Source organism: Marmota flaviventris, chromosome 5 (assembly GCF_047511675.1).
Source record: "Marmota flaviventris isolate mMarFla1 chromosome 5, mMarFla1.hap1, whole genome shotgun sequence".
NCBI lineage: Eukaryota > Metazoa > Chordata > Mammalia > Rodentia > Sciuridae > Marmota > Marmota flaviventris.
Genome location: NC_092502.1, coordinates 3,158,013 through 3,182,738, shown reverse-complemented (window position 1 = coordinate 3,182,738; position 24,726 = coordinate 3,158,013). Strand labels below are relative to the sequence as shown.

Below are 24,726 nucleotides of genomic sequence, written 5' to 3'. Positions count from 1 at the left end.
CTGCCCAGAGAGCTCTGACAAGACCTTCAGTGACCTCCTTTGTAGGACAAATTCTGGCCTTGGATTCCCCTCACTGGGATCAAGGATCTCTGCTTTTCAGTCAGAAGCATCTCGGTGTTCAAAGAACCCATTAAATCATTCAAACTCAGTATTCCCGTTAGAGGAGAAAAAAATTTAAGACTCATTTAATAATTCAACTGGAAAATCAAGGTATTCCTTTTCAGACAATAAACATGTTATTTAATTGCTATATCCAAGATAACATTTGGTAATCATTCATCACAGGTGACTAATATTAGTAATTACCTAGTTTTGGTCAATAGTGTCAGTGTTAAACATTCACCTGCAGTTCACAGGGTACAGAACAGACCCATCCACTGCCAAACCCCTGCAAACTACAGGAGCTGATGTTTTGGTGAACCTTTGTAATAAACCAATTCCTCTACCACAATGTATGGGGGAAATGTACTCACTTTCTGTAACCACACTGGAACAAGATCTTCCCTATTTCTTTTGTTAGCTGGCATTCCCAGAGTCAAGCCCTAGAATTCTGATTTAAATCACTCTGACAACTCATCCCTCCAAAAAGAACACATCTGAGGGATGAAAAATGTACCTAAGAATTTTTAACTAGCCTGGGGTAGTGGTGCAGGCCTATAATCCCAATGACTCCAGGATGACACAGGAGGGTCCCCAGTTCAAAACCAGCCTCAGCAACTTAGCAAGTCCCTCGGTAACTTAGTGAGGTGGATCTTTGTAATAAACATAAAACAATTTATGTACCACACTTTCTTCTGGGAATGCATTCATTTCTGCAGCCACACTGAAACAGGTTTTCCCTGTTTCTATTCCCAGGTAGCATTTCCAAAGCAAAGCCCTGGAATTCTATTTTAAATTAGCAACACCTCCCCCACTCCACCTCCCAAAAGAAAGCATCTGAGAAACTCAGTAAACTCACTTCCAAGAACAACAGTACAGAAGTTTTAACTAATAGAATATAAGACCAAATGTCTCTTTGTTTCTTTTCCCCATTAGTAATACTTTCTACTAATGAATTACATATTACAACTAATGAAAAACTGACACTAAAATACCTGAGCCAGTCTTTCCAAGGCAACAAACCCAGGGAGCTGCAGCACCACTGGACAGTGACCTGTCAGACTCCAGCTTCAGGTCAGGCATCTGTCACCAGGCACCTCCTCCCAACCGCCTCCTGCTGCTGAAGAGCTTTGTAAGGCTTTGCTGCACCTTGCTGGGGTCACTTTCCCCTGCTCTTTAGGATAATTGTTCTTCCTTCAAAGCTCTGAGCACATCCAGAGGGCAGGAACCATGTGTGTCATGTTCCCTCAACACCAGCATTTCACTGCTTGACCTGGGTATCTCCAGCTGTTCCCCTGAGAGGCTGCTCCCCCTACCTCAGGCTGCCCTCTAGGGGAGGTGACCCAGGATCTGAAATTTCTGGTACCCTGCAGGGCACAGGGCAGGTGTGAGCATCTTGTTGCAGCCCCAGGAAAAGACAGGACAGTGGTTGAGGGCACAGGACCCTGTGTGGTGGCCAATAACATCTCTGTCCAAAGATACTGTACAGGTGTCTGTGTCTTGGCAAGATGAAGAGAGGCATAGGTACTTTAAAAACTCAACTTCCAGGTCATTCTTCTCTGTATTCCACTACTAGGAAATGTTTGCATAAATTTTTTTAAAAAGTTTTTTAAAAGTGCCACCCATTACTAGGTGAAACTACCATAATTAAAACGATGTCTACTTGAATGTAGATAATGGAACAAATAGTTGATAAAGTGCACTGCAGGTGTAGTTGCCACCTAGGAATGCAGGGAGGGACCTGAAATTTTAGGGGTCTGCTGCCACCCTGGGAGGAGCCAGGGTCCAGAATGGAAAGAAAAGCTGTTTGGTGGTGGCCCAACCCCTCCCAGAGAAGCTGCTTCCTGCACATTTAGAAGTACTTATCTGTAGGGTGCACAGGATAATCCTGTGGAGAAAAGAGGGACAGATCGGGACCCCCTAGAGTCAACTGTCACACTCAGAATACACCTGAGTCCAGATTCCAAGACACCCTCCCCTGCTCACCACACACTCTAAGAGCCTCAGGCTGCATAAGCTGCCCAGAGATGACCCAGGGAGGTCACCAACTGGGAAGGGAAAAGAGGGCAGGGACCCGCTGCCCAGCCCACACCTGGGACAGGGGCCCACGGGGACGCGCCACAGAGGACTTGGTACCACACTGTACGCTGGGTCCGTGAGCTGAAAAGTGGCCTAAGTTGCCTTTGTGCGGGGCTCAGGGTTCAGCACAATGGACCCGGATACCGTGGTTAGAGGCTCTCAGCCCCATCACCATGGTAACTGGCCACCCTCAGGTGCACAGCACATCCCTTTCCTTCTGCTTTTCTGCCGCAGGCCTCCTACCCATTGGTTGCCGCTGGTAAGTGTGTTGCTAGCTCATTGGATCATTACGACCCTCAGATGAATCTGCCCAGCAACAGGCTAAAAGCTTGCCTACGCATTAGTAAAGTGAACCGTCTCTGGAGGTCTCTTTTTTCACTCCGACCTCACACTCTCCTCAGCTGTTCCGTGGACTTCGGCTGGACCGGGAGAGCCCACACTGTGCAGCTGACCTCTGGGACCTGCCATCCACTCCACCACGCAAGCCCAGAACACAGGGACCCGGGGCGACCCAGCAGCGGACTCAGCAGCGGGGATTAGGGCAGCTCCTCAGCTAACTTCCTGCGCCACACAGCTGACACCGCGGTCCCAGGGGCACTCTGCATGCTCCTCCCACCGCGCCGCGACAGGGGATCCACGGGGGCCCAGGACCACACGCCATCACGGACTCAGCCATGATATGCAGGTGACATCGGGGACTTGGGACCCAGATCGCCCCCACCCTACCCCGTCCCGCAGGAGTAGGGGCCCAAGGACACCCGCCAGCGGGAACTCGGCCATGCTCCCAGCCCCCGGGCACGCCGGGTTCCCCTCGGCAGGTACAGACTGGGTACTGCCAGCCCTGGCCCCACTCACCATCTAGGTCTCTGGGGGAAGCCAAGTCCTCCTCTCGAGCTCGCCAGGACGCAAGCTATGGAGAGTCACCTGGGACTCAGGAGCAGAGGAGCAGAGGACCGTGGCCGGGGGAGGAAAGAACTGATACAGTGAGGAAGCCCGCGAGATTGCAGGAGGCCGCCCTTGCCCTCAGTCTGCCCCCTAATTGGACAGTTCCTCCCCACTGCCTCTGATGGACAAGCTCCAGACACCCCCCCCACACACACAAACACACGTGTTGTGTGACAGTTAATATAACTCTTTGGGGGCTGAAAGAACCCAGAGAACATGTTCTTGGCCCAGCCCTTTTAAGGGTTCAGAACGGGCAGGAATTCCAAACAAATTTAGAAATATCAGTAATTTATAATAAAACAGAATGAACTTTTCATGACTTTGTGAGGAGGTGGCTCCCAATCTTCAGATGGAATTAGGCTGGGTTCATCAATATGAGCGTTCTATTAAATTTTCATATTCCACGACCTTCCTCACTGTGTTCTTTTGCAGAGGGCCAAAGCTATGAAAAGGAAGGCAATACTCAATTGAAATGAAATGTGCAGCATGTATTTTTTTTTTTTTTTTAATTTTCCGAATGCCACATGAAAGTTAAGGGAAAAAAAACAGGTAAAGCGTCTAGGTACAGCTCAGTGGTAGAGCAACTTTCTAGCAAATGCAAGGTCCTGGGTTCCATTCCAGCAACCAACAAAATGATTCAAGAAACAAGTCACAGGTGAAATCCATTGTGATTCTATAATGTAATTATGCAAATTATCATTGTGTTACTATGCAATCAATACAATGATATATTATTATTAATTAATTTCTTGTATTTATGGTACTATTTCTTCAAAATTTTACTCTACTGTAATCTCTCAGTAGCTCAGTGCAGACCAGCCCACTCTTCGTGGCCGCCACATGACGGTGCATCTGTAATGTTTGTGACCGCCGATATCTGTCAGCAGTAAAGGACCTGCAACACCTACCCTTTTATGCTACAGTGAGGGAACATTCCTTCCCTGCCAGTAGAATTCCTGCTGTCCAAGAACAGAGACCTGCAGCTACAGGCAAAAAATTTCCAAAGGTTGATCACAGGTTCCCACCTGCTGTTTGGTGGTGGCCCAACCCCTCCCAGAGATCACACAGCAAAACAAGAATAGGGGAACCCTAAGTCTTAAGCTGTATCCACAGTTGATCTCCACAGTTTAGATGTGCAGGGAGCAGATTAAAGGTATATTTACTTAAGAATATGGAGAATAATTCCAAGGACATTTTTCTATCTGCAGCTGTTTCTCCATCCACCTTCTCTAGGGTAAAATTGAAGTTTTTGTCGTTGAAAAGCCCAGGCCTATTAGAGGAAAATAACATAAAAGGACCTCCCATTTGACTAGCACCTTAAAACCAAATCCTAATGTGTCAGTGGACCCCAATACAATAAGCCCCAGGAAATTCCCTATTCAGACTTCTGTCAGCAAACTAATGGATGAGCTTACAAAACCAAGACCCTTGCTTTAGCCCTGCGCCATTTCCACTCCCAGTCCTGAAAGTAAGATACCTAAGGTGTTTGAACAATTGACTCTGTGTGGCGATGGGCAAAAGTGCAACATCTGCAGTCCAGGGGAGAGATAAAGAATTTCCATGCACTTAAGCCCTTTTCAATGCTTTATTCACTCAAATCATGCAATACAATTCACTCTATAGGTTCTTAATCAAGGAATGACAATCCTTAATTCTGGGCACTGCAATAGACATAACCAATTCAAAGCAAACAATTCTAAGTTAACTCTAAGCACTGCAAACACATTTAATCATGACAGACCTATTACAGACATTCCCTTTGCATGCTAAGCTTAAGTAGTAGGAATTAAGTCTTAGGCCTTCAGTCCAGCAGATCCACACTCACTTGGACCACAGTGACCAGGTCAGGAACTGATGGAGGCTTCTCCTGGGGAGGAGCTGATGGCTGGCTGTGGAGACTGTCTTAAGGAAGAATCCTTTTCTCACCAGAGTCAAGAGGCTGCTGGAGAGTTTGAAAGCAGTGAGGATGACCTAGAGGATCAGGCAGAGGAGAAGAGTTGGGATGTCAGTTCAGGGGCTCATCAGTCTTGTGTGCATCAGTGTCGGCTGGCTGACATTTGCTCCATTATTTATGCTAAATTTTGGGGCTTTTGCCTGCCCTTTCAATCACTATCAGCTGTTACCGGGTTTCTCAGTGACTTCCTTCTGAGGTCAGGACATCTGGTCTGGTGGTTTCTGCCCTGGCTTCTTTGCCTTTATCAGGGTGAAGGCAAATGCCTGAGACTTCACTCTAAGTTTTATCAGGGTTGCGCAAAGCGACTTATTTTATCAGGCTATGCCTGATGGCCATATTGGAGGGCTCTGTAGGCGTGCCTGGTGGGGACTGCAGTTTTATTTTAAAATGGAGTTAGTTAGGCTAAGGCCCTTCCTAGGTTAAGGACACCCTGACACTCTGTTCCTTCCTGCCTCCTGCCTTTATTATGTGTGCACCACTGAGCTTACATTTACTTCATAGTTTGACCTTAGCTGCAATCTCCAGGCTGTTTGTGTTTTTCTCTTTGCAGTATGATGTGACTATCAATCACAGGTGTAGATGTTCACCTATGTAACTCAGCATGATTTACTAGGAAATCCAACATTAAATAAGGGGAGGATAAAATCAGTGCCTATGGGCCTTCTGTTGTTGGCCAGGTAACTCTAGTGTTCAATCCTGGCCTCTCTGCAGAACAAATCACCAGCTCATGAGTGGGCTGGTCAGCAATCTGGGAACAGAGAGGCCCACCCAGGCCTGTGTTCTATGTGTTGACCAGGAAGCTCTGCTTCTGGGGAGAACTAGCTATTGGCTGGGGCACCTTCGTTCTCCTCCCCATGATATCTCCTTCTCCATCAGCAAAACAGTCTTTGCTCTCATGGAGACAGAGGGTTTTGCTAGGAAGACAAGCACTCAAGACCTTTTGATTCAAGAAGCAGAATAATACATGTCAAATTGGTTGTTTTGGATGTAATAAACAAGGAAAATGTGATCTTAATGGTGCAGAGTTCGGTTGTGCTTGAGTATTAACTACCTTTCCATTTATTTAGATCTTCTTTAATTAGGTTCAACATTCTGTCTTACCTTTCCAGTAGACAGATATTAACCTTCTGTTGTAAAATTTATTTCTAAGTATTTTTTTGTACACTTTTGAATAGAATTGCTTCTTATTTCTATTTTGAGATTGTTCATTTCCAGTGTAAAAACCTTATGGTTTTGTGTGTATTTCTGTTGTCAACTGCAAATTTGCTAACTGACTCTAGTGTTGTGTGTTCCTATGAGTGTATAAATTCCTTAGAAATTTTTACATGTGCTTACAATATAATTTCTCATTAGTTTCTCTTTGTTGTTCAATATCCAAACTTTTAGTAAAATAATGAATGCAAATAGCAAACTCACATACTCTTGTTTTATCATTCCCTGAGATATAAAGTACCCAGGTTTTACCTTCAATCATGATGTCATCTCTAAGTTTTCAATAGATGCCTTTTTTGCTTTACTTATTTATTTTACAGTAGAATGCATCTTGACATATTCACACAAATGGAGCACAGCTTCTCATTCCTCTGGCTGTACATGTTGCAGAGTCAGTTCCGTAGTGTAATCATACCTGTATAGAGAGTAATAGTGTCTGTCTCATTCTATAGTCCTTCCTATCCCCACAGCCCCACCCATTCCCTCACTCCCCTCTGCAAAATCCAAAGTTCCTTCATTCTTCCCTGTCCCCCTCACCCCACTATGGATCAGCATCCACTTATCAGAGAAAACATCAGCTTTTGTTTTTTGGGATTGACTTATTTCCCTTAGCATGGTATTCTCTAGTTCAATCCATTTACATGCAAATGCCATCATTTCATTCTTCTTTAAGGCTGAGCAATATTTCATTATGTAAATATACCACATTTTCTTTACCATTCATCCGTTGAAGGGCATCTAGGTTTGTTCCATATTTTTGCTATTGTGAATTAAGCTGCTAAACATTGATGTGGCTGTGTCACTGTAATATACTGATTTTAAGTCCTCTGGGTATAAACCAATGAGTGGGATAGCTGGGTCAAATGGTGGTTCCATTCTAAGTTTTCTGAGAAATCTCCATACTGCTTTCCAAAGTGGTTGCACCAATTTGCAGTCCCACCAGCAATGGATGGGTGTACTTTTTCTCCCACATCCTGGTCAACATTTATTGTTGCTTGTATTCTTGATAATTGCCATTCTGACTGGTGTGAGATGAAATCTTAGAGTAGTTTTGATTTCCATTTTTCTAATTGCTAGAGATGGGGAGCATTTTTCCATACATTTGTTGATTGATTGTATTTCTTCTTCTATGAAGTATCTTTTCAGTTTCTTAGCCCATTTATTTATTGGATTTTGGTTTTTGTTTTTTCTTTTTCTTTTTTTTTCTTTTGGTGTTTAGTGTTTTTGAGTTCTTTACATATCCTAGAGATTAGTGCTCTGAGGTGTGTGTGGTAAAGATTTTTTCCCATTGTGTAGGCTTTCTCTTCACATATTGATTATGCTGAGAATCTCCAGACTTTTTATTTTTTCTTTTGAGAAAGGGTCTTACCAAGCATTTGAGGGCCTTGCTATGTTTCTGAGGCTTGTTTTGAATTTGTATCCCTCCTGTGTCATCCTCTGGAGGCAATGGGATTACAGGCCTGCACCTGGTTAGTTAAAATTTTTTATGTACCTTTTTTCTCCTCTAGGGTGAGAGCACTACATCTCTCAGATATGTTAGTTTTGGAGGTGTGGGGGTAGAAGAATTCCAGGGCTGTGCTTTGGGAATGCCCTTGGGAAAATAGAGATGATCTTGTTCCAATGTGGTTGCAGAAAGTTAGTACATTTCTCCAATACATTGTGGTGGATGAATTGGTTCATTACAAAGATTCACCAAAACATCAGCTCCTGCACTTGCAGGGGTTTGGCAGTGGATGGTCTGTTCTGTACCTTGTGAACTGCAGGTGAATGTTTAACACTGATTCTGTTGACCAGAGCTATGCAATTCCTCCTATAAACATAAACTATGAATTTGAGTGATTTCCCCCCTGGATTCTTATAACACTGTGTCTCTTTTGATTGATAATTTGAGGAAAGAGATCCTTGATCCCAGTAACTTTAAACCAAGGCCAGAATTGGTCCTGCAAGAGGAGGTCACTGAAGGTCCAGTGAGAGCATTCTGTGCAGCCTCCCCTGCAGAGGCCCAGGCTGCTCACACCAACCCTGGAAGGAGTCCTTTAGACTCTCCCACATTTCCAGATACCCCCTCTAGTTTTCAGCATTATCAGCTCTTTGTTTCCCTCATTAAAGTGGGCACAGTAATAAATTATCATTTTTTTGCTGGGTAATGGATGATACTTTTTTAAAGATTTGTTTCTGTTTGTGAACATTTACCAAGAGGAGAAAGTAGAGAACATCATTGGAACTCCACTGTTAAAACCCTTTGGGTCCGTCTTTCCTTGCCTTTCCCAGGCATAGAGGCCTTATTGTCTTTGGGTAGCAGTTTCCTCTAGACTCTTCACAAGGTTCTGTGTTCTCAGCCACTGTTCTATCCTTTTCTGGGGCTGCCCAGGTGCAACAGTGACCTAAGTCCTGTAGGGGGCAGAGAATTTGAGGCCCTGGGTCAGCTCCTCCTAGAGGACAGCCTGAGGTGTGGGGTACAGCCTCTCAGGGGAGCATCAGAAGGTCCTGGGGCTGAGGAATCTTCTGGAACAGGCCTCATCTGGACAGCTACCTTCTATGGATATTATCTCCCCAAGCCCTGTTTCTATTCTTGAAGACAGGTGGACAGTGAGCCTGTGGATGCTGGTGCTGAGGGGTCAGGTCAGCAGTGATTCCTGCCCTTGCATTCTCTCACAGTTGTGAAGGAGGAAAACTCTCCCAGAGCATAGGACCACCCACCCCAGTGCAGTGCTGTGCAAACCTGAAAGCCTCTTAGACTGGATTCATGGTCCAGGTCTCCTGGGAGGGTGATCATGGAGTGTTTCAGTGAGCAGGACCAGGTGGGAGGACCTTCCCTGCCCCTTGAGCCTGACATATCTATGCTCCCTCAACACAAGCTCTTGCTGTGTTCATCACTTTGAAATGCTCTGCTTACTACATTGAGGCTCAGGTTTTTCTTAGCTATGGAGTGTATTTATTTATAGCTGAATAAGGTGAAATATTCCTTTTCTATTTTATGATTTTATCATTGGACATATTTTAGAATTTGAGGAAATCTCAGGGGAAAAAATGCTACTAATAGGCTATGTTGTCTTTTTCATTTCTTTTGTGCTGTTGAATAGCAAAACCAGAGTATTACTTAAGCTTATATTTTCTCAAATTGTACTGTTTTTGTTTTTTTGCTTTATGTTTTTTATTTTCTTTCTGTCTTTATTAGTACATTATAGTTATACATGATATTAGGGTTTGTTTTAATTATATATCTGTTTGCTGTCAGGGATTGAACTCAGGGCACTTTACCACTGAGCCACATGCACAGCCCTTTTAATTTTAAATTTAATTTTTATTTCTTTTTTTAGTTGTAGTAGGACACAATACCTTTATTTTATTTGTTTATTTATTTACTTTTATGTGGTGGTGAGGATTGAACCCAGAGCCTTGCAGGTGCTAGTGCTTTAACACTGGGCCACAACCCTAGCCCTGCCCCTTTTATTTTTTAAATATTTTATTTTTTAAATATTTATTTTCTTACTAAGTTGTTTAGGAACTTGCTATATTACTGAGGCTTTTCTCAAACTGGCATCCTCCTGCCTCAGTCTCCCATGTTGGTACAATTAAAGGAGTGCACCACTGTGCCTGGCTAATATGAGGGTTTATTTTTACATAACATGCAACCATGGGATGTAATTGTCTTTACTTCAGTCCCCACCAACTCTCGTTTCTCCTATTCTTTTTCTGTTTTGTTTCCTCTACTAGGCTTCCTTTTATTTATTTATACTTTAAAAAATTAAAATAAATGCTTTATAGATACACATAATGATGGAATCCACTATTGTATATTCCATGCATGCAAATAGCATAATTTATGCAATTTCATTCTGTTGCATCTCTCGACTAAACACTCAAGGTCACTCCAGGTGAACAGAGTTGCACAAAATAAACAGAGACAGAGCACATGCTAAACCCTTTTACTAGAGAAAAGACATTCAAATGAAGCAAGGGGTCAGGTTTCAGGAGGTTGAGTCTAGCTTCATGATGTCTGCTGTCAGCAGATTGCCTGCTTACTGCATTGAGGCCCAGGTTTTTCTTAGATATGGAATGTATTTATTTTATAGCTGAACAAGGTGAAATATTCCCTTTTTAAAAACACCTTTTCTAGCACCTGCAAGGCCCTGACTGACATCTGGGGAGGCCCTGCCCATCTCATGAGCTGTGTGGGGATCATGGCAGAGCAAGAAAAAGACAAATGTTGTTTCAGTACGTCAGTAACCCCCCCCCCCCACACACACACACAAAAAAAAAAAAAAAAAAGAAAAATTAAGGCAACTCCAAAATTAAAATCAAGTTAAAATAAACAAAACCTACTTTGCATTATTCACATGTGATCACACATAGTAAATTACTGTGACTTTGAAATGCAGTATAATGATAGGACATTCTTATTGTTGGGCACTCTATTTCTATCACATATTTGGAATGGTAGATCATTACCAGATTTTGGAAGCTGCAAAAAATAAAATAAATTAAAATAAAGAAAACTGCTAATGTCATCCAAGGATAAAAATCAAAATTGGGCAATGTCAGCACTAGACCACTTGAAGTTACTTTTAAGAATCAAAATAGATACAAACATCCTTATAAAACAGGATTAGTTGAATCTAGAAGTTTATGAAAGAATAATACAAAGTGTTCACATATAGTGTATCCCTGAAATGAAAATAAAGTTTAAAAAAGTATCTATATATCTATCTTATGTGAAAGAAGTGCTTGCTAATTGTCCATGTAAAAATACAGTCATCAAACAGGTATCTATACATCAGTCTTTATTACCTTTCACAAACGCACCCATCCTTAGCATGCATGAAAAGGATTCATGTGAAAAGAAAGAGGGTAACAAAGGATGCATTTCAAGTCCACGGTATAAATTAATTTATAGATGAGGTCCACTGATGTGTATATGTGTTCAGAAAATAGAAGTTATTTTCCCTGAAATCTTCCAGATATTTTCAGAGAATATTTGTTAAACTTGAGACTAGAACTACTGTTACAGAAAAGAAGAGGCCACGGTCATGGGCATGAGGAGGGAAGCCCTTCCCAGAGCCGATGGAAAGATAATGGCATCATTAGAGGAGGTAGCCGAGACGGCTGTGTGGCTGTGCCCTGTGCTTCACGCTGCCACAGGGAAGCATCAGGACACCAAAGAAGTGCTTTTAGCAGAGACTGAGGCAGGCTCAGGAAATTAATAGGGAAGGAAGGGAGCTCTGGACAGCACAGAGTTCACAAGGCAACCTTCAGACAAGGACAATGCAGTTTGCAATTTCACTAACTCCTGTCCACCAGGCACTGAGAAAGCCCCAGTTGTGTCCCACAGCTCCAGAAATGTAGGAGTTAGTGGCCCAAGCCCACCACCTGTGCTAACCTGTCCAGATCTAGCCAAACACCCCCTGGGCCACACCACTAGGGTTGGAAAGTCCCATCTTCACTCATTTGTATTACTTGGGAGATGAGAAAACACCTGGCAAAGTCCCACCACTCCAGAACCATGACTATCAATGGTCCAGATTCCCACCAGTACCTGAAATCATCTTGCAGAATCTGGGAAGGTCTCCATATCCTCAAGCCTGTGGTGCTGAGGCAAAGTATGGACTTCACTTACACCAACCCACTGGGACTGAACTGTGGAAGCCATTTTGCACAGCTCCTGGAATAAGAAATCCAATAGCATCAATACCCAGCACCACATTTGATCACCTGGTAGAAACTACGGAAGATCTCCCCAGCCAATGCCCTTGGGACTGCAGCTGTTGTTGAAAATAGCTTCAACATCACTCAAGCTTGACTCAGTCATGTAACCCTAGGATTGTAACTACCAACACTACAAGATGGGCTCTGACCAGAGTTGGCGTCACATGATCTAGAGACATTTTGAGCCCTGTTCTGCATCTTCAGGGTTGCAAATATTAAAACCACAGTCCTCTTTGCTACCTGTTTGATATCCATGGGATTAGGAAGGAACTCCCATACACATTTCCCCACCTCCAGGAGCATGAATACCAGTGTCAAAGTTCCAAACAAGATCTGCACAATCATCAGAAGCCCATCAACGTTCTCCACAGCACACAGATTTCAGAACTGAGAGGCTGGTGCCAAAAGCTCTAGTACCACTTATGCTCTTATCTTCAGATGTTGTCAAGATGGTGGCAGCTGTCACAAAAAGCTTCAGTGCCATCAGGGATTGGCCATGGAGCCAGAAGATGCACACCTTTGCATGCTTACATTCACTGAAATGTTGGGTAACTACCTTCAGTTTCTGTAGTCAGAACATTGAAGCACTCACACAAGGTTTACATAAATAAAAAATGAGATCATGGAGACTGTTTTCTTTACCTCCCTATATCCAAATCTAAAACACCTGTACAACTAACATCCTACAGTCCAGTCCATCTACCTAAAAAATCCTTTCTACAAAATTGGCTCCACAAAATCACACCAGAGGTGCAGACATCAAATCCAGACACAAGAATCAAGGATGGAAACATGTCATCTCAATGTGAAAAATAATTCCCCAGGAATATATCTGTATTGAGTGACAGCTATGAAGGATCTAAGAATTTAAAATGATGGTAAGGAACATCAGTAAGATGTCAGCAAACATAGGTGAATGATAAGAAGGAATACAGAAAAAAATTCTGGCTTTTGGTCTTCTTACCAGATCCCTCTGTCTCCATGAGCACAAAGACTGTTGCTTATGGAGGAGGAGATATCATGGAGAAGAGAACCAAGGTGCCCCAGCCAACAGCCAGTTCTCCCCAGAAGCAGAGCTGCCTGGTCAACACAGGCCTGAGTGGGCCCCACTGTGCCCAGATTGCTGACCAGCCCAGTCATGAGCTGGTAAGTTCTGGAGTGGTTTGTTCTGCATTCAAGGATACGACACATAGACCAGTGCAAGGCCAGGATTCAACAACTTGTTGACTATGAGATACCTGGCCAAGAGGAAGCCCAAAGGCACTGATTTTATCTTCCCCTTGTTTAAGGTTGTATTTCTTATTAGATGGTGTATTTCTTATTACGTCTATACATCTATACATGTGATTGATAGTCACAGGGCACTCCACACATGCAAGGAGGAAACATACAACCACAGCCTGAAGATTAGAGCCAAGATCAAAATAGAAAGTAAGTGTTCCTTTAATCTCCTCCCTGCACATTTAACCAGTGGAGGTCAACTGCAGACCAGCTGAAGACTTAGGGTCCCTCTTTCCTTTTTTGCTCTGTGATCTCTGGGAGGGGCTGAGCCACCACTAACCAGCAGGTGGGAAGCTGTGGTCAACCTGTGGAGATTTTTTTGCCTGCAGCTCCAGTTCTCTTCTGGGGACTGTGCTTCTGTGTTCCTTGGAAAGCAGGAGAGCTACTGGCAGGAAAGGGATGTTCCCTTATTGCAGCACAAAAGTGGGTCCTTTTCTGCAACAGATATCAGGGGGTCACAAACCTCTGAAGTGCACCTGTGATGTGGCAGCCACAAAGAGTAAGTTGGGCTCCTGAGTACATGGACTGTGGCTGGTCTGCACTGAGCTAATCTACTGAGAGATTAGAAAAATTTTGAAGAAGTAGTGTATTGGCACCCCCTTCTCTAGAGAAGGTCGTAACTAAGCTTCTCCAGAAATCTTCACCATAATTGATTTCAGGACTATCAGCAAAAGAGTCTCTACAAAAAGTTCAATGTAGTTATGTTGCTCCTTGCAACAAAGGTACGTGGGAGACAAGCAGGACCATCCTGCTGTCTCCGAGGGGCTGAGCAAGAGGGTAAGTGTTGCCGTCCAGTCCCCACCCAAGATTGGGAACAAACCACACTGAGCCGGGAGTTGAGTCAACTGTGAAGGTGCAGCAATCTCAACTTTATTGTGTTAGGGACAAGGTTATATAGTGATAGAAGGAGGGGGTAAGAAGAGAGAGTAGCGAGAACCAATAAGGAGCAGTTATGTCACTATCACTAAGGGCCTAGGCAGATTTCAGGTTAAACCATTAGGCGGGGGTAAGGTCAAAAGCCTGCGCTGGGTGGGGGGGGGGGGGGAATGCTCTGGAAGAACCCATGAGGCCACCTCAGCCAACACCTAATAATGGCCGCGGTCCCAAAGGAGGTAAAAGGTTCCAACATAGTTAAACTTCCTATACTTCTATTGCTCTATTTTATTTGGCCACTGGCCTGGAAGAGATTAGGTGCCGAATGCCCCCTTACTAGTTTTTACAAACATTTATCCAGTATAGTAGTTTGTAGAAGTGTGTTTGCAAATACAAAGTGTGATTAAAAAAACAAATCCTTTAACAAGGCCTCTGACCTTGAGCTGAGCTTCACAGAGATGACTACATTTCTAAGATAGGAAAAGTTACCAATTGGGCTGGTAACAGCTGGCAGGCAGAGGAAAGAAAGGGGAGAAGAAGCTCTCCTGTTCTCAGGTGTTGTCCTTGAAGGGTTAATTTGGCCAGAACAGCTGCTTTTATGTGAACTTATGCAGACTGGGAACTTCTGAGCTCTTCCCCTTACATGCTGGGTATAAAGTTCTGAAACTACCTGAACTTGGGGTTCAGGGGGATTGATTGATTACAGTGAAAGCTTGCCCTATGAACCTGGCTATAGCTAAATAAAATCTGCTTCCTGTACCTATTTGCTGTCTTGCCTGGTTTGTCCCCTGCAACAGTAGTGTTATGTCCCTAAACATTAGTAACTCCATTTTATTCTGGGACTCTATCTTCACCCAGAACCAAAACTACCAAGAAAAGGAAACTTAAGATACCCTATTCCCATAACCTCTCCCACAAGGTCCCTAAATACAAATCTGTTATTGCTTGGCCACCTGAACTCAAGGTCAATTCTAGATTGCTGCACCCATGGTCCTTTCTAGCTTGCTCTTGCTACTTCTAAAAAAGATATAAAAACCTTATTCAAATAAATGTGGCTGTTGCACCACTCTACTGGGCAGTCTGGCAGGCTTTTCTTGTCAATAAACTTTGCTTTTTGAGCATGAGACTCTGTCTTGAGAGATTTCTTTTGAGCATTCTGTCCTAACATTTTGGTATATTGGCCGGGAATGAAGGAAGTGTCACCATAAATCCTATTCTCCCTCGGGGGATTTGCTTTGGTGAACCCCCAATCCAAACAGAGTGCTCAAATCTCTCAGGGAATCTCCTCTCCTCTCCTCAGAGCACTCTAGCTACTCATCCAACACTGGGTGGTTAATCCCCAGGTGGATTATCCCCTGGTGAGTCTCTTCTTCTCTTGGGTGTGTCACCCCCACCTGATGCCCATATCCATCCTCAGCACTCTGCACCCCAGCGCCCACCCAATATGGATTTTCCTAGCCCTCCACATACCTGATGTCACGGACAGCTTCCCTCCCAATCTTCCCAGTCCATTCCTGTTTTCTCCCTTAGGAAAATTGCTGGATGGGGGGATTATCAGAGTCCATATCCCTTTCTCCCTCTCTGACCTCTCCCAGACCCAAAACACCTCAGATCCTATACCACATATCTTGATTCTTTCACCAAAAATCCAATATCTGACATAGACCTATGATCTCACCTGACACGATATTTATCTAATCCTCTCCTCTCCTCTCCTCCCCAAGCCTCTCCAAAGATGGGACTACTCAGTCAATTCCCCCAAACATGCCCTTAGGTTTTCTCTCTGCCAATTTTAAAACACTCTATTACCATACTTATCTCAAATTAAATATGCCAATAGGCTCAGTACTCAAATTTGGCCACAAAATAAATCAGATAACTTGCACCAATGGCTCAAGTAAGAAACCTTTGATCAAAAATTCTCCAAAGTTTAAAAAAGAATTTACTTATTGCAAAATGACAAGGTTCTGTGAGGTTCCTACTTCCAAACTTTTTTTCCCTTCATTCAATCACCAAATATAGTATGACATAACAATCTTATTCCTCAAAGGTAACGGGAAATAATGTTTTATAATTTTCTGTATCCAAACCTGGCCTAATTACCAACCAGAAAAAAATAAGGTTTAAAAGCCCTAGGCAGCAATTTCCCTGGCCAAGACTCCTCTGAAGCCAGCACAGGAATGCAAATGGCAGGCACAATAGGGGGGCCTAAGACTAAGGAAAAAAGAATGTCTCTTTAACTTCAAATTTCCACCCTCCCTCTCTCTCCTTTCTCTTTCTCCCTCTCTTTTTCTCCTCATTCTCTCCTGTTGCTTTATTGAAATAATTCATGGCCATATCATTTTTTCTAGGAAACTTATTTTTTAAATTCTTTTTAGCTCATTATTTTTTAATATACATATTTTTTGTAGTTATAGATGGATACAATACCTTTATTTTATTTATTTATCTTTATGTGGTGCTGAGTGAGGACTGAACCCAGGGCCTCATACATTCTAGGCAAGAGTTCTACCACTGAGCTACAGCCCCAGCCCCCTGAACTCATTATTTTGATTCTATGTGCCTAAGTTAAAACTTACGATCAGACCTATTTTATCCATCAAAAATATATTTTTTTTAACACTCTGCTTTATTCAGAGGCCAATTTACAAGAGTTGACTCTTAATCTAATAAATTTTTAAAAACTATAAGGCCTTGGGCTGGGATTGTGGCTCAGTGGTGGAGCACTTGTCTAGCATGTGTGAGGCACTGGGTTCAATTCTCAGCACCACATATAAATAAGTTAATAAATAAAGGTCCATTGACAATTTAACAAATATTAAAAACAAAAACTATAAGGCCTTTGCTTTTTTGTTCTGTGTACTGGCTTGTCTACATGTATATATGTATCAAAACCAACATATTGAGTGCTCATAAACTAGAATTCAAAAATGGATCAAATACCTTTGATTCATGTGATTCGAAAGTTCAATTTCAATTGGATAAACAAATAAAGGTAATGATGTCATTAAAATCACTAATCCACACTCTTTTCCTAAATGATCAGACAATGAAAAACATCACTTTCTATTATAATGTCCATTGCTTCTTCTAGAATTTTCATCAACAAAAAAGATGACTTAAAATGTTAACAAATTTAATTTTCATGAGTAACCTAAGTTAAAATAGATAAATCAGATTTAACATAGACCAGACGGGATAAACATTATAAATGCGATTTTTATAAATTGTTGTTCAATGGAAAGTATAGGATTGCTTTATTTCTGGTCTCCATTAAGGGCAAGATGATTAAGGGTTAAAATTTTACGTTCATGCATGTTCTAAAAAAATACAGAATTATAAAATATTATTATTTTATTTAAACTCCAGAGTCCTCCAATATTCTAACTAGAATTTAGGTCTCTCAAGGTCAACACTCTTGAACTTTTAACTCTGGAAATCATGTCAACAATGAGAGGAAAGAGGCATTTAAGGCAGCTGCAAGGCTCTCACTCCTCCACCTGCCCTGTGTCCTTCACTATCCAAGCTAAGGAAGAAATTTGTATGCACATTTTTTTTTTTTAAACCTGTCAGCTTTGGTTTTGGTTTCTGTTTTGCTTATCTGCTTTTCATATCTTTTACTAGCCCTTTAGGATGTATGCCATATTACATGGATCTTATTAATAGCCCCTTAAAACTAGCTGAATGGGCCACTATAGGTATGGGCTTGTTTCACTGTCACTATCTGACCTTTAAATGGTTTTCTGGATAATTATACAATCTTACAATTGAAATTGGTCTGTCAGAGTTAAAATGAATGAAAGAGATTCTGTACTCACATTTATTTAGTTACATGGTAAGGAGTCTGAACAGTCAGGCAATAAGTTGAAGGTGCCAAAAGGCATGGCCTCTGGTGTGCAAGAACAGCAGGACACCAGAAGAAAGATCTGAAACTAAAAAAGATAAAAGAAAGTTATAGGTATGGAAATATACTTTAGTATGGAAAATCAGAAAATAAAGTAATATTCTTGTGTTAAAGTCCAAAATAGAGGATAAAACTAAGAATGTAGACAAATTATGAATGTTTTAGTAAATTGCAGAAGGAGAATCTCAAAAGTTTGTGTTTCTGATGGGATTGGTTCTCTAACCAGAGTTGAGAGCAAGGCAATATTTATTACTTCCTGTAACACAGCTCCTTTCTCCATGGTCAGTTAAACAGCTGATGAGGCCTAGAAAGTGACTGTGATCATCTAGCACCTCTAAGGTCCTCTGAAGGCTGGGAGCCCCTCCAGCCACTGCTCACATGGCTATGGCCGAATCTCTAACTCTCTGCATTTTCTCTCTTTTTTTTTTTAATTTTTTAATTGAAGGTCCCTTACTGGTCCTGCTTCCATGAATGGTCAAGACCAAGAGAAAAGGGAGGGAAACCACCCGGCACAGGGAGGGATCATCTCCACAATATTCCATTTATACACAGAACTAAACAGACAAGCACAGCGTCACTACTTAGAAGTTGGCGTCATGGGATGGGGGAAAAACAGGTGGGAAATAGGGGTATCGTTAAAAAAAAATACAGCTCCTCCCAAACTGGGGAAGACTTGGTCTGTTTCAACCCAAGAGGAATAGAAGATCAAAAGCAATTTGGGAAGGCCAGAACTGTCAGGGATGGAGGGAGGAGGAAGGTTCAGGGGGTGGGGGGTGGGGGCTGTTTGGCAACTGGGGTGAAGGGAATGCCCTCCCTCTGCTGGGATCCCCCAGCCCCTCCGGTCTGGCAGGAAGGGGGCAGCCTGCAACCCCCCTACGGCAGGTCTGGGGCTGCCAGATGTTCCAGGCAGGGGGCTGGAGGGGGCTCACAAAGGCTTGCCCTCCAGAGAGATGACAGCATTGCCCCCCAGTTTTTCAGCCAGGGTGCAGCGGTTCTTGACCTCCTCATAGCAGTTTGCGTGTAATTTGTGCTCGATCCCTGTCAGCTTCTTCTTGATGGCGTCCTTGGACCTGGCATAGATCATTTTGCTCTTAAGGGGTGCAGATTCAGAGGCCCAGAAGATAAATACCAGGTCCTCCTTCTTGCTCTCCTGGGTCTCCTGGCTCGCGTCATAGAGGGCATAGCAGCCGTCCTTGTCTGGAGCACCTTGACAAAGCTGGCATAGGAATGTTCAGTCTGGCCACCTCACCTAGCAGGACCTCCTTGCCCTCCTCCAGGATGATGCTCTCCACGCTGGCTTCATACAAGAGGTTCAAAGCATAGAAGTTAACTAGTGAGATCAAAATAAACACACAAACTCAATTTACCTTTTTCTTTGACCAGGTCTGAGACGGCCCTCCCTCTGGCTCCTGCCTCGAACCACCCGGTGGGGCAGAGAGGCTTACTCAGGACTAGCAGGAGAGAGAGAGAGAGAGAGAGCACGCCAGGGAGTGGCCTTTTATTGGGGTACAAGAAATTCAGGGGAAAATTCCATCCAATGAAGGTCGAGGGGGAGGCATTCCAAGGTCAGGATCAGTGATTGGTCTCAGGGTCAATGGTCAGTCACACCCCCACAGGCTCTTGCATCTGGAAAGGGTGGGGATTAGTTCTGACACAGTTTAGCCAGAACGCCTCACACCCAATTAGGGAGGTGCCCAATCACATGCGAGAATGGCTTCCCACAAGGCTCTTCTCGTCCTGACTCAAGCCTCTTCACTTCCTCTGGAGTCGAGGACTTGCGCACCCTCAGATCACTGAACTCCGTGATGACGCCATCAGAGGCAGCTGCACAGAAGCTGTTCTGTGGAAGCTGAAGGCAGAGCCGCCGAGAGCCAGGGCACAGGACACCAGGATCCCACTGAATCTAACTCTGCATTTCTCCACCCTGTCATCGTAGGTCCCCGTGTCCTCTGCTGTCCCCTTGATGTGGGAGAGATTGGGTACAAGGGAGAGGCCACAAGCCCAAGGCAACTGAATTCCGCCCGCGGTGGCCACTCTGGTGCTGTGTGAAGGTCTTGGGCCTGAAGCTACCTCTAGCAGCCTTAGGGGACAAATATCCACCGCTGGGTGGGAAAGGTTTGCTGCAGGTGGCAGCCAGGCGGCTCCAAGTGACTGAGAGCATCTGGCTGGGGCGACTCCTTAGTGTTGCACAAATGCTTTGAGCCCAAGACCTGACTCCAGCAGCCCTCTGAAGGACCTCATATCAACTATATGCTAAACTCTTATGGTTTTATACCACGTGGACAGTAAAAAGCATCTATACCAAGGGTTTTGTTGGCTTGAAAAGAGACTACTGTTTCTCTTCCCCAATTTTCCCTTCCCTTACACACTCAGCAAACTTCACAAATCAGGAAGGAAAAAACAAACAAACAAAAAAACCTGACCTGATTTTGAGGTTTGCATTTGTCTGGGTCTTTTGTTAGCACAGTCAGTTATTTAAACTTTGATGTACTGACAGGAAATTAAGTCTAAAACATTGATTCATTCTTACCTAGCAAAATAATTTTCTTGTATTTGTTACTTAGAGAAACTGTTTTTGTTTTTTTTTTTTTTTTGGAGGGGGACACCAGTGATTGAACTCAGGGGCACTGAACCACATCCCCAGGCCTATTTTGTATTTTACTTATAGACAGGATCTCGAAGAGTTGCTTAGTGCCTTGCTAAGTTGCTCAGGCTGGCTTTGAACTCACGATTCTCCTGTCTCAGACTCCCTAGTTACTGGGATTACAGGCATGTGCCACTGCTCCCAGCGGGAAATTAACTCTTGAAGAAACTAGGGTTTGCACCTGTTTTAAAGTCTTATATGATTACTTTATAATTGGTTAAACAAATAGTTGTCATTTAAATTATAACAATATAGTTGACACACAAAAAAAATGCGACTAGGTATATGTATACATCTGAGAACTACATCTGTTTAAGCCTATGTGTCATGTGAAAGTTTATGTAAATACACCAGCAAGATAACCAATAACTGTTTTCTTTTATACATGGCCATGAAGGACCATACTGTCTCTCTTTTTTAAACCTTTTATTTATATGTGATGCTGAGGATCGAAATCAGGGGCCCACACTTGCTAGGCAAGCGCTTTACCGCTGAGCCACAACCCCAGCCCCTAGAAATCTGTCTTATATCTGTTTACTTTGACTAAGTCAATTTCTGATCATTAACATTGTTTCCCAAATGTAAAAGAGATTTAAGGCGGGGCTGGGGATGTGGCTCAAGCAGTAGCGCGCTCGCCTGGCATGCGGTGCAGCCCGGGTTCGATCCTCAGCACCACATACAAACAAAGAGATTTAAGGCTATCCTTTAATTTTTGTTAACTCATACAGACCCATGATTTTAACCATACACTCTAGATTCTAAATTGTACTTTAAAAGTTAACCTTAGTTAAATATAAAGCTTAAGAGAGTACTTTGCCACACTGGTGTTCTCCAAACTAAAATTATCTGTAGCAAGAATCTCACATTTGTGTACAAATAACACACTGAGTTAATATTTATTTGTCTCAGTTAATGTTTCATAGCTGGATAAATTAACCTATTATCAATAAGTTATACATACCATTTTGTCTTACTCTTCACACTGGAATTAGAATTTACATGCACGCTTAAAAGATAATAAGGAGAGCCTAATCTGTTTGGAGGTGATATTATAAAATATGAAAACATTTTCCCACTTATCCCCACAAAAGGGGAGTTAAAAGCGCTCTCAGCCTTTGAGTCATGTTTTAGATGTAATGTTATATTGTATTACCTAACATCCAGATAGACTCAAAAACCAATATGTGTAAACTTTGTAAAAATTATATTTAAGAAACAGGCAAAAATCAGGTTCAAAACTAGACCACTTTACCTAAAATTTATCAAGAGCCCCATCTTACTTGACATGAGGCTCTGCCTTCCACCTTATTACATGTTAAAATGGCTCCAAAACAGGCTGGCCTTCAGCTTATTTACAGTTATGTGTAGAAGTTTAATGTATTCTAAAGATTACTGTGATCTCAAACAGGTATATAATGCATAAGGCAGCTGAAGTTCAAGACAGCTATTACACAAACCAAACATGTTCTTACTCTTTTTAATTTCATTTTGTATTTTCCTTGTAAACTTTATAACTGTTACCTGTTAATGTTTTGTAGAGGTACTACTTAAAAAACACACAACCTAGATTAATTTAAGATAATAAGCCATCACCTGAGGTCAGATAAAATATAAGGCTAACTTCCAATACTAATACAGACTCCAAGTAAATATAAGGGGTAAAGTTACAAACATTAAGGTTAAAACTCTGTACTTTAAGACTGGTGGAGCTGGCTTGCTGGATGTTTAAGATCAAGATTTAAAACTTGAGCTTAAATAAAGGGGCCAAGAAAACCAATGTTTGGCTCTTATCTTCTGAGTCAGCCTAAACCCAAGGAATAAGAGAAGTTCTCCAAGGAGCTTTACTACTCTGGGCCACATGACCTCCTGATCAGGGAGATTAATGAGACCACTGGTAAATGGAAAGTTAATTAGTATACCTGCTGCAAAGAAGAAGATCATTCAAGAAGGGAAACATCCCTGATGATTCCAAGAGAAGCCACCTCATCAAGGAAACCCTACCTGGCAGATGGCACTAAAAGAGTTTAGAAGCTACTCTCAAGTTCCCCAAGATTGACCCCTTTGGGAACTTAGCTCTTTGTGTGTGTGTGTTTTGCTGGGGATTGAACCCAGGGTCTAGTGCTTGTGAGGCAACCACTCTATCAACTGAACTATGCCCCCCAGACCTTCAGTTCACTCTTAACAAACAGATAGGAACCAGGTCAATTTTTGACTAACTTGATCTTAAACACTTGGAAGGACAGTATAACCCAAACACAGCCACATATGGACATTTTAGAGGAAAAACAATAATTATTTTAAATAAAACTTAGAATGGGGCTGAGGCTGTGGCTCAGTGGTAGAGTGTTTGCCTCAAATATAAGAGACACTGGTTTCAATTCTCAGCACTGCATATAAATAAAAAATAAAGGTCCATCAACAACTAAAATAAATAAATAAATAAAATTTAAAAGAGAAAAAAAACCTTAGAATGCATATTTATGTTTGTCCCACAACCCTGAATCCCCTAACTTCTGAGGTTTTCATCCTTTGCGAGTCTCATAAACTGGCTTGCATACCTTAATTTTCCTTACTTCTTAAACTGACACTTAAACCCAGAAAGTCTACCCATTCCCATAACACTACACATCAGACACAGGAGAGCCATTGGTCTAATATTGGCAAAGAAGGGAGGCACTTGTGTCTTTTTTAGGAGAGGAATGCTGTTAGAGCTCCAGGAGAGCATCCAGATGTTCCAGCAGGAGCAGCAGCAGCCTTTACCCTGGAATCTCTTCCCTGGCTACTCCCATTGAAGGACCTCCTCCTCACATAATCATGGAGCTCTCAGCATAGGATCTTATCTAAATAGGTGCCTAAAGAAATTTCTACAAGATCCAGTAAAGGCACTCACTAATCAGACTATAAACTAGCTCCTTATGAGCCAATATAGCCCCCTCCCCTGAAGATCTGTCCTAAACCATTCTTTGCCCCTATTGAGCTCAAATAAGCCAGGAGGAATGATACCCTTTATCATTATAAAATAGAAGGCTGAAGTGTTAGACCCCTGGACAGTAGTAACTCATTTTGGTTCTGAGCCTCAGAATTACCAAGAAAAAACTTAAGATTCCCTGTTCCCATAATATAAGATGCCAAGAAAAAGAAACTTAAAATGCCCTGTTCCCATAACGCCCCCCCAAAGGTCCCTAAATACAAAAATCTGTTATTACCCAGCCACCCGCACCCAAAGTCATTTCTAGCTTGCTCTTGCTCCTTGTTAAAAAGTTACAAAACCCCTATTCAAATAAATGTGTTATGTTGTGCCACTCTACTGGACAGACGGGCGAGTTCTTCTTGTCAATAAACTTTGCATTTTGAGCGTGAGATTCTGTCTCCAGAGATTTCTTTGAGCACTGTCCTAACGAGTAGCACCATAAAGACATGTTATTAGTAGCAACACCTCATTGTACTGTTTGCATAGTTCATCAATGACATTTTACATATACTGCTTTAAAGACATCACAACCAACCTCACCTGTGACTTTCTCTCTTGTCTTTTGAATCATCTTGTTTTTGCTGGGCTGGAACCCAGGGCTTCGATTTGCCAGAAAAGCACTTGTACGGCTGAGCTGTGCCGGGTAGTTTCACCTGTTCCTTTGAACGTTTTCACGTGGCCTTCAGAAAAGTCAAAGGTACTTACTGAGCACTTCATTTCAGTTGAACGGGCCTCCTTTCCAGGGCTCAGGCCCACCCTGAACCCAGGGCAGGAAGGTCATGTGACTTAAGGTCTTAACACGCTCCTCCGTGGCTCCCGTGTGCACAGCACCGAATTCTACACACCGCCGTCCCCGTGGGTCCTGTTCAGACGCCGCGGGCTGCACCGGGTGCGCACAGGCGTTACCCGCGGGGTCAGGCCCCAGCCCGGGAGGAGGTGCTGCCTCAAAAGGGCTGGGCCTATTTCATCAGGGATTGGTTACGTTAGCTGTCCCTCAGGCGAGGGCGGGGCCTGGAGGCTGTCCCTCAGGGCGGCGCTTTCCAATCAGGCGCGCAGCC

At 42.9% G+C, this 24,726-nt stretch overlaps 1 long non-coding RNA gene across 5 annotated transcripts; it reads right to left on the bottom strand.

Moving 5' to 3' along the window:
- Nucleotides 1-4,694: 4,694 nt before the first annotated feature.
- LOC114080300 (uncharacterized) lies at nucleotides 4,695-24,602 on the bottom strand. 5 transcript variants are annotated; one of them, XR_011707534.1, is made up of 6 exons: nucleotides 24,209-24,602; nucleotides 19,421-19,504; nucleotides 17,968-18,081; nucleotides 11,826-11,951; nucleotides 6,542-6,704; nucleotides 4,695-5,094 (listed from the first exon to the last, which is right to left on the bottom strand). It is a non-coding gene; the product is annotated as an uncharacterized lncRNA (long non-coding RNA). The 5 variants fall into 5 exon arrangements; XR_011707531.1 differs by lacking the exon at nucleotides 19,421-19,504 and adding an exon at nucleotides 19,183-19,350; XR_011707532.1 differs by lacking the exon at nucleotides 19,421-19,504 and adding an exon at nucleotides 19,183-19,346.
- Nucleotides 24,603-24,726: the final 124 nt, after the last annotated feature.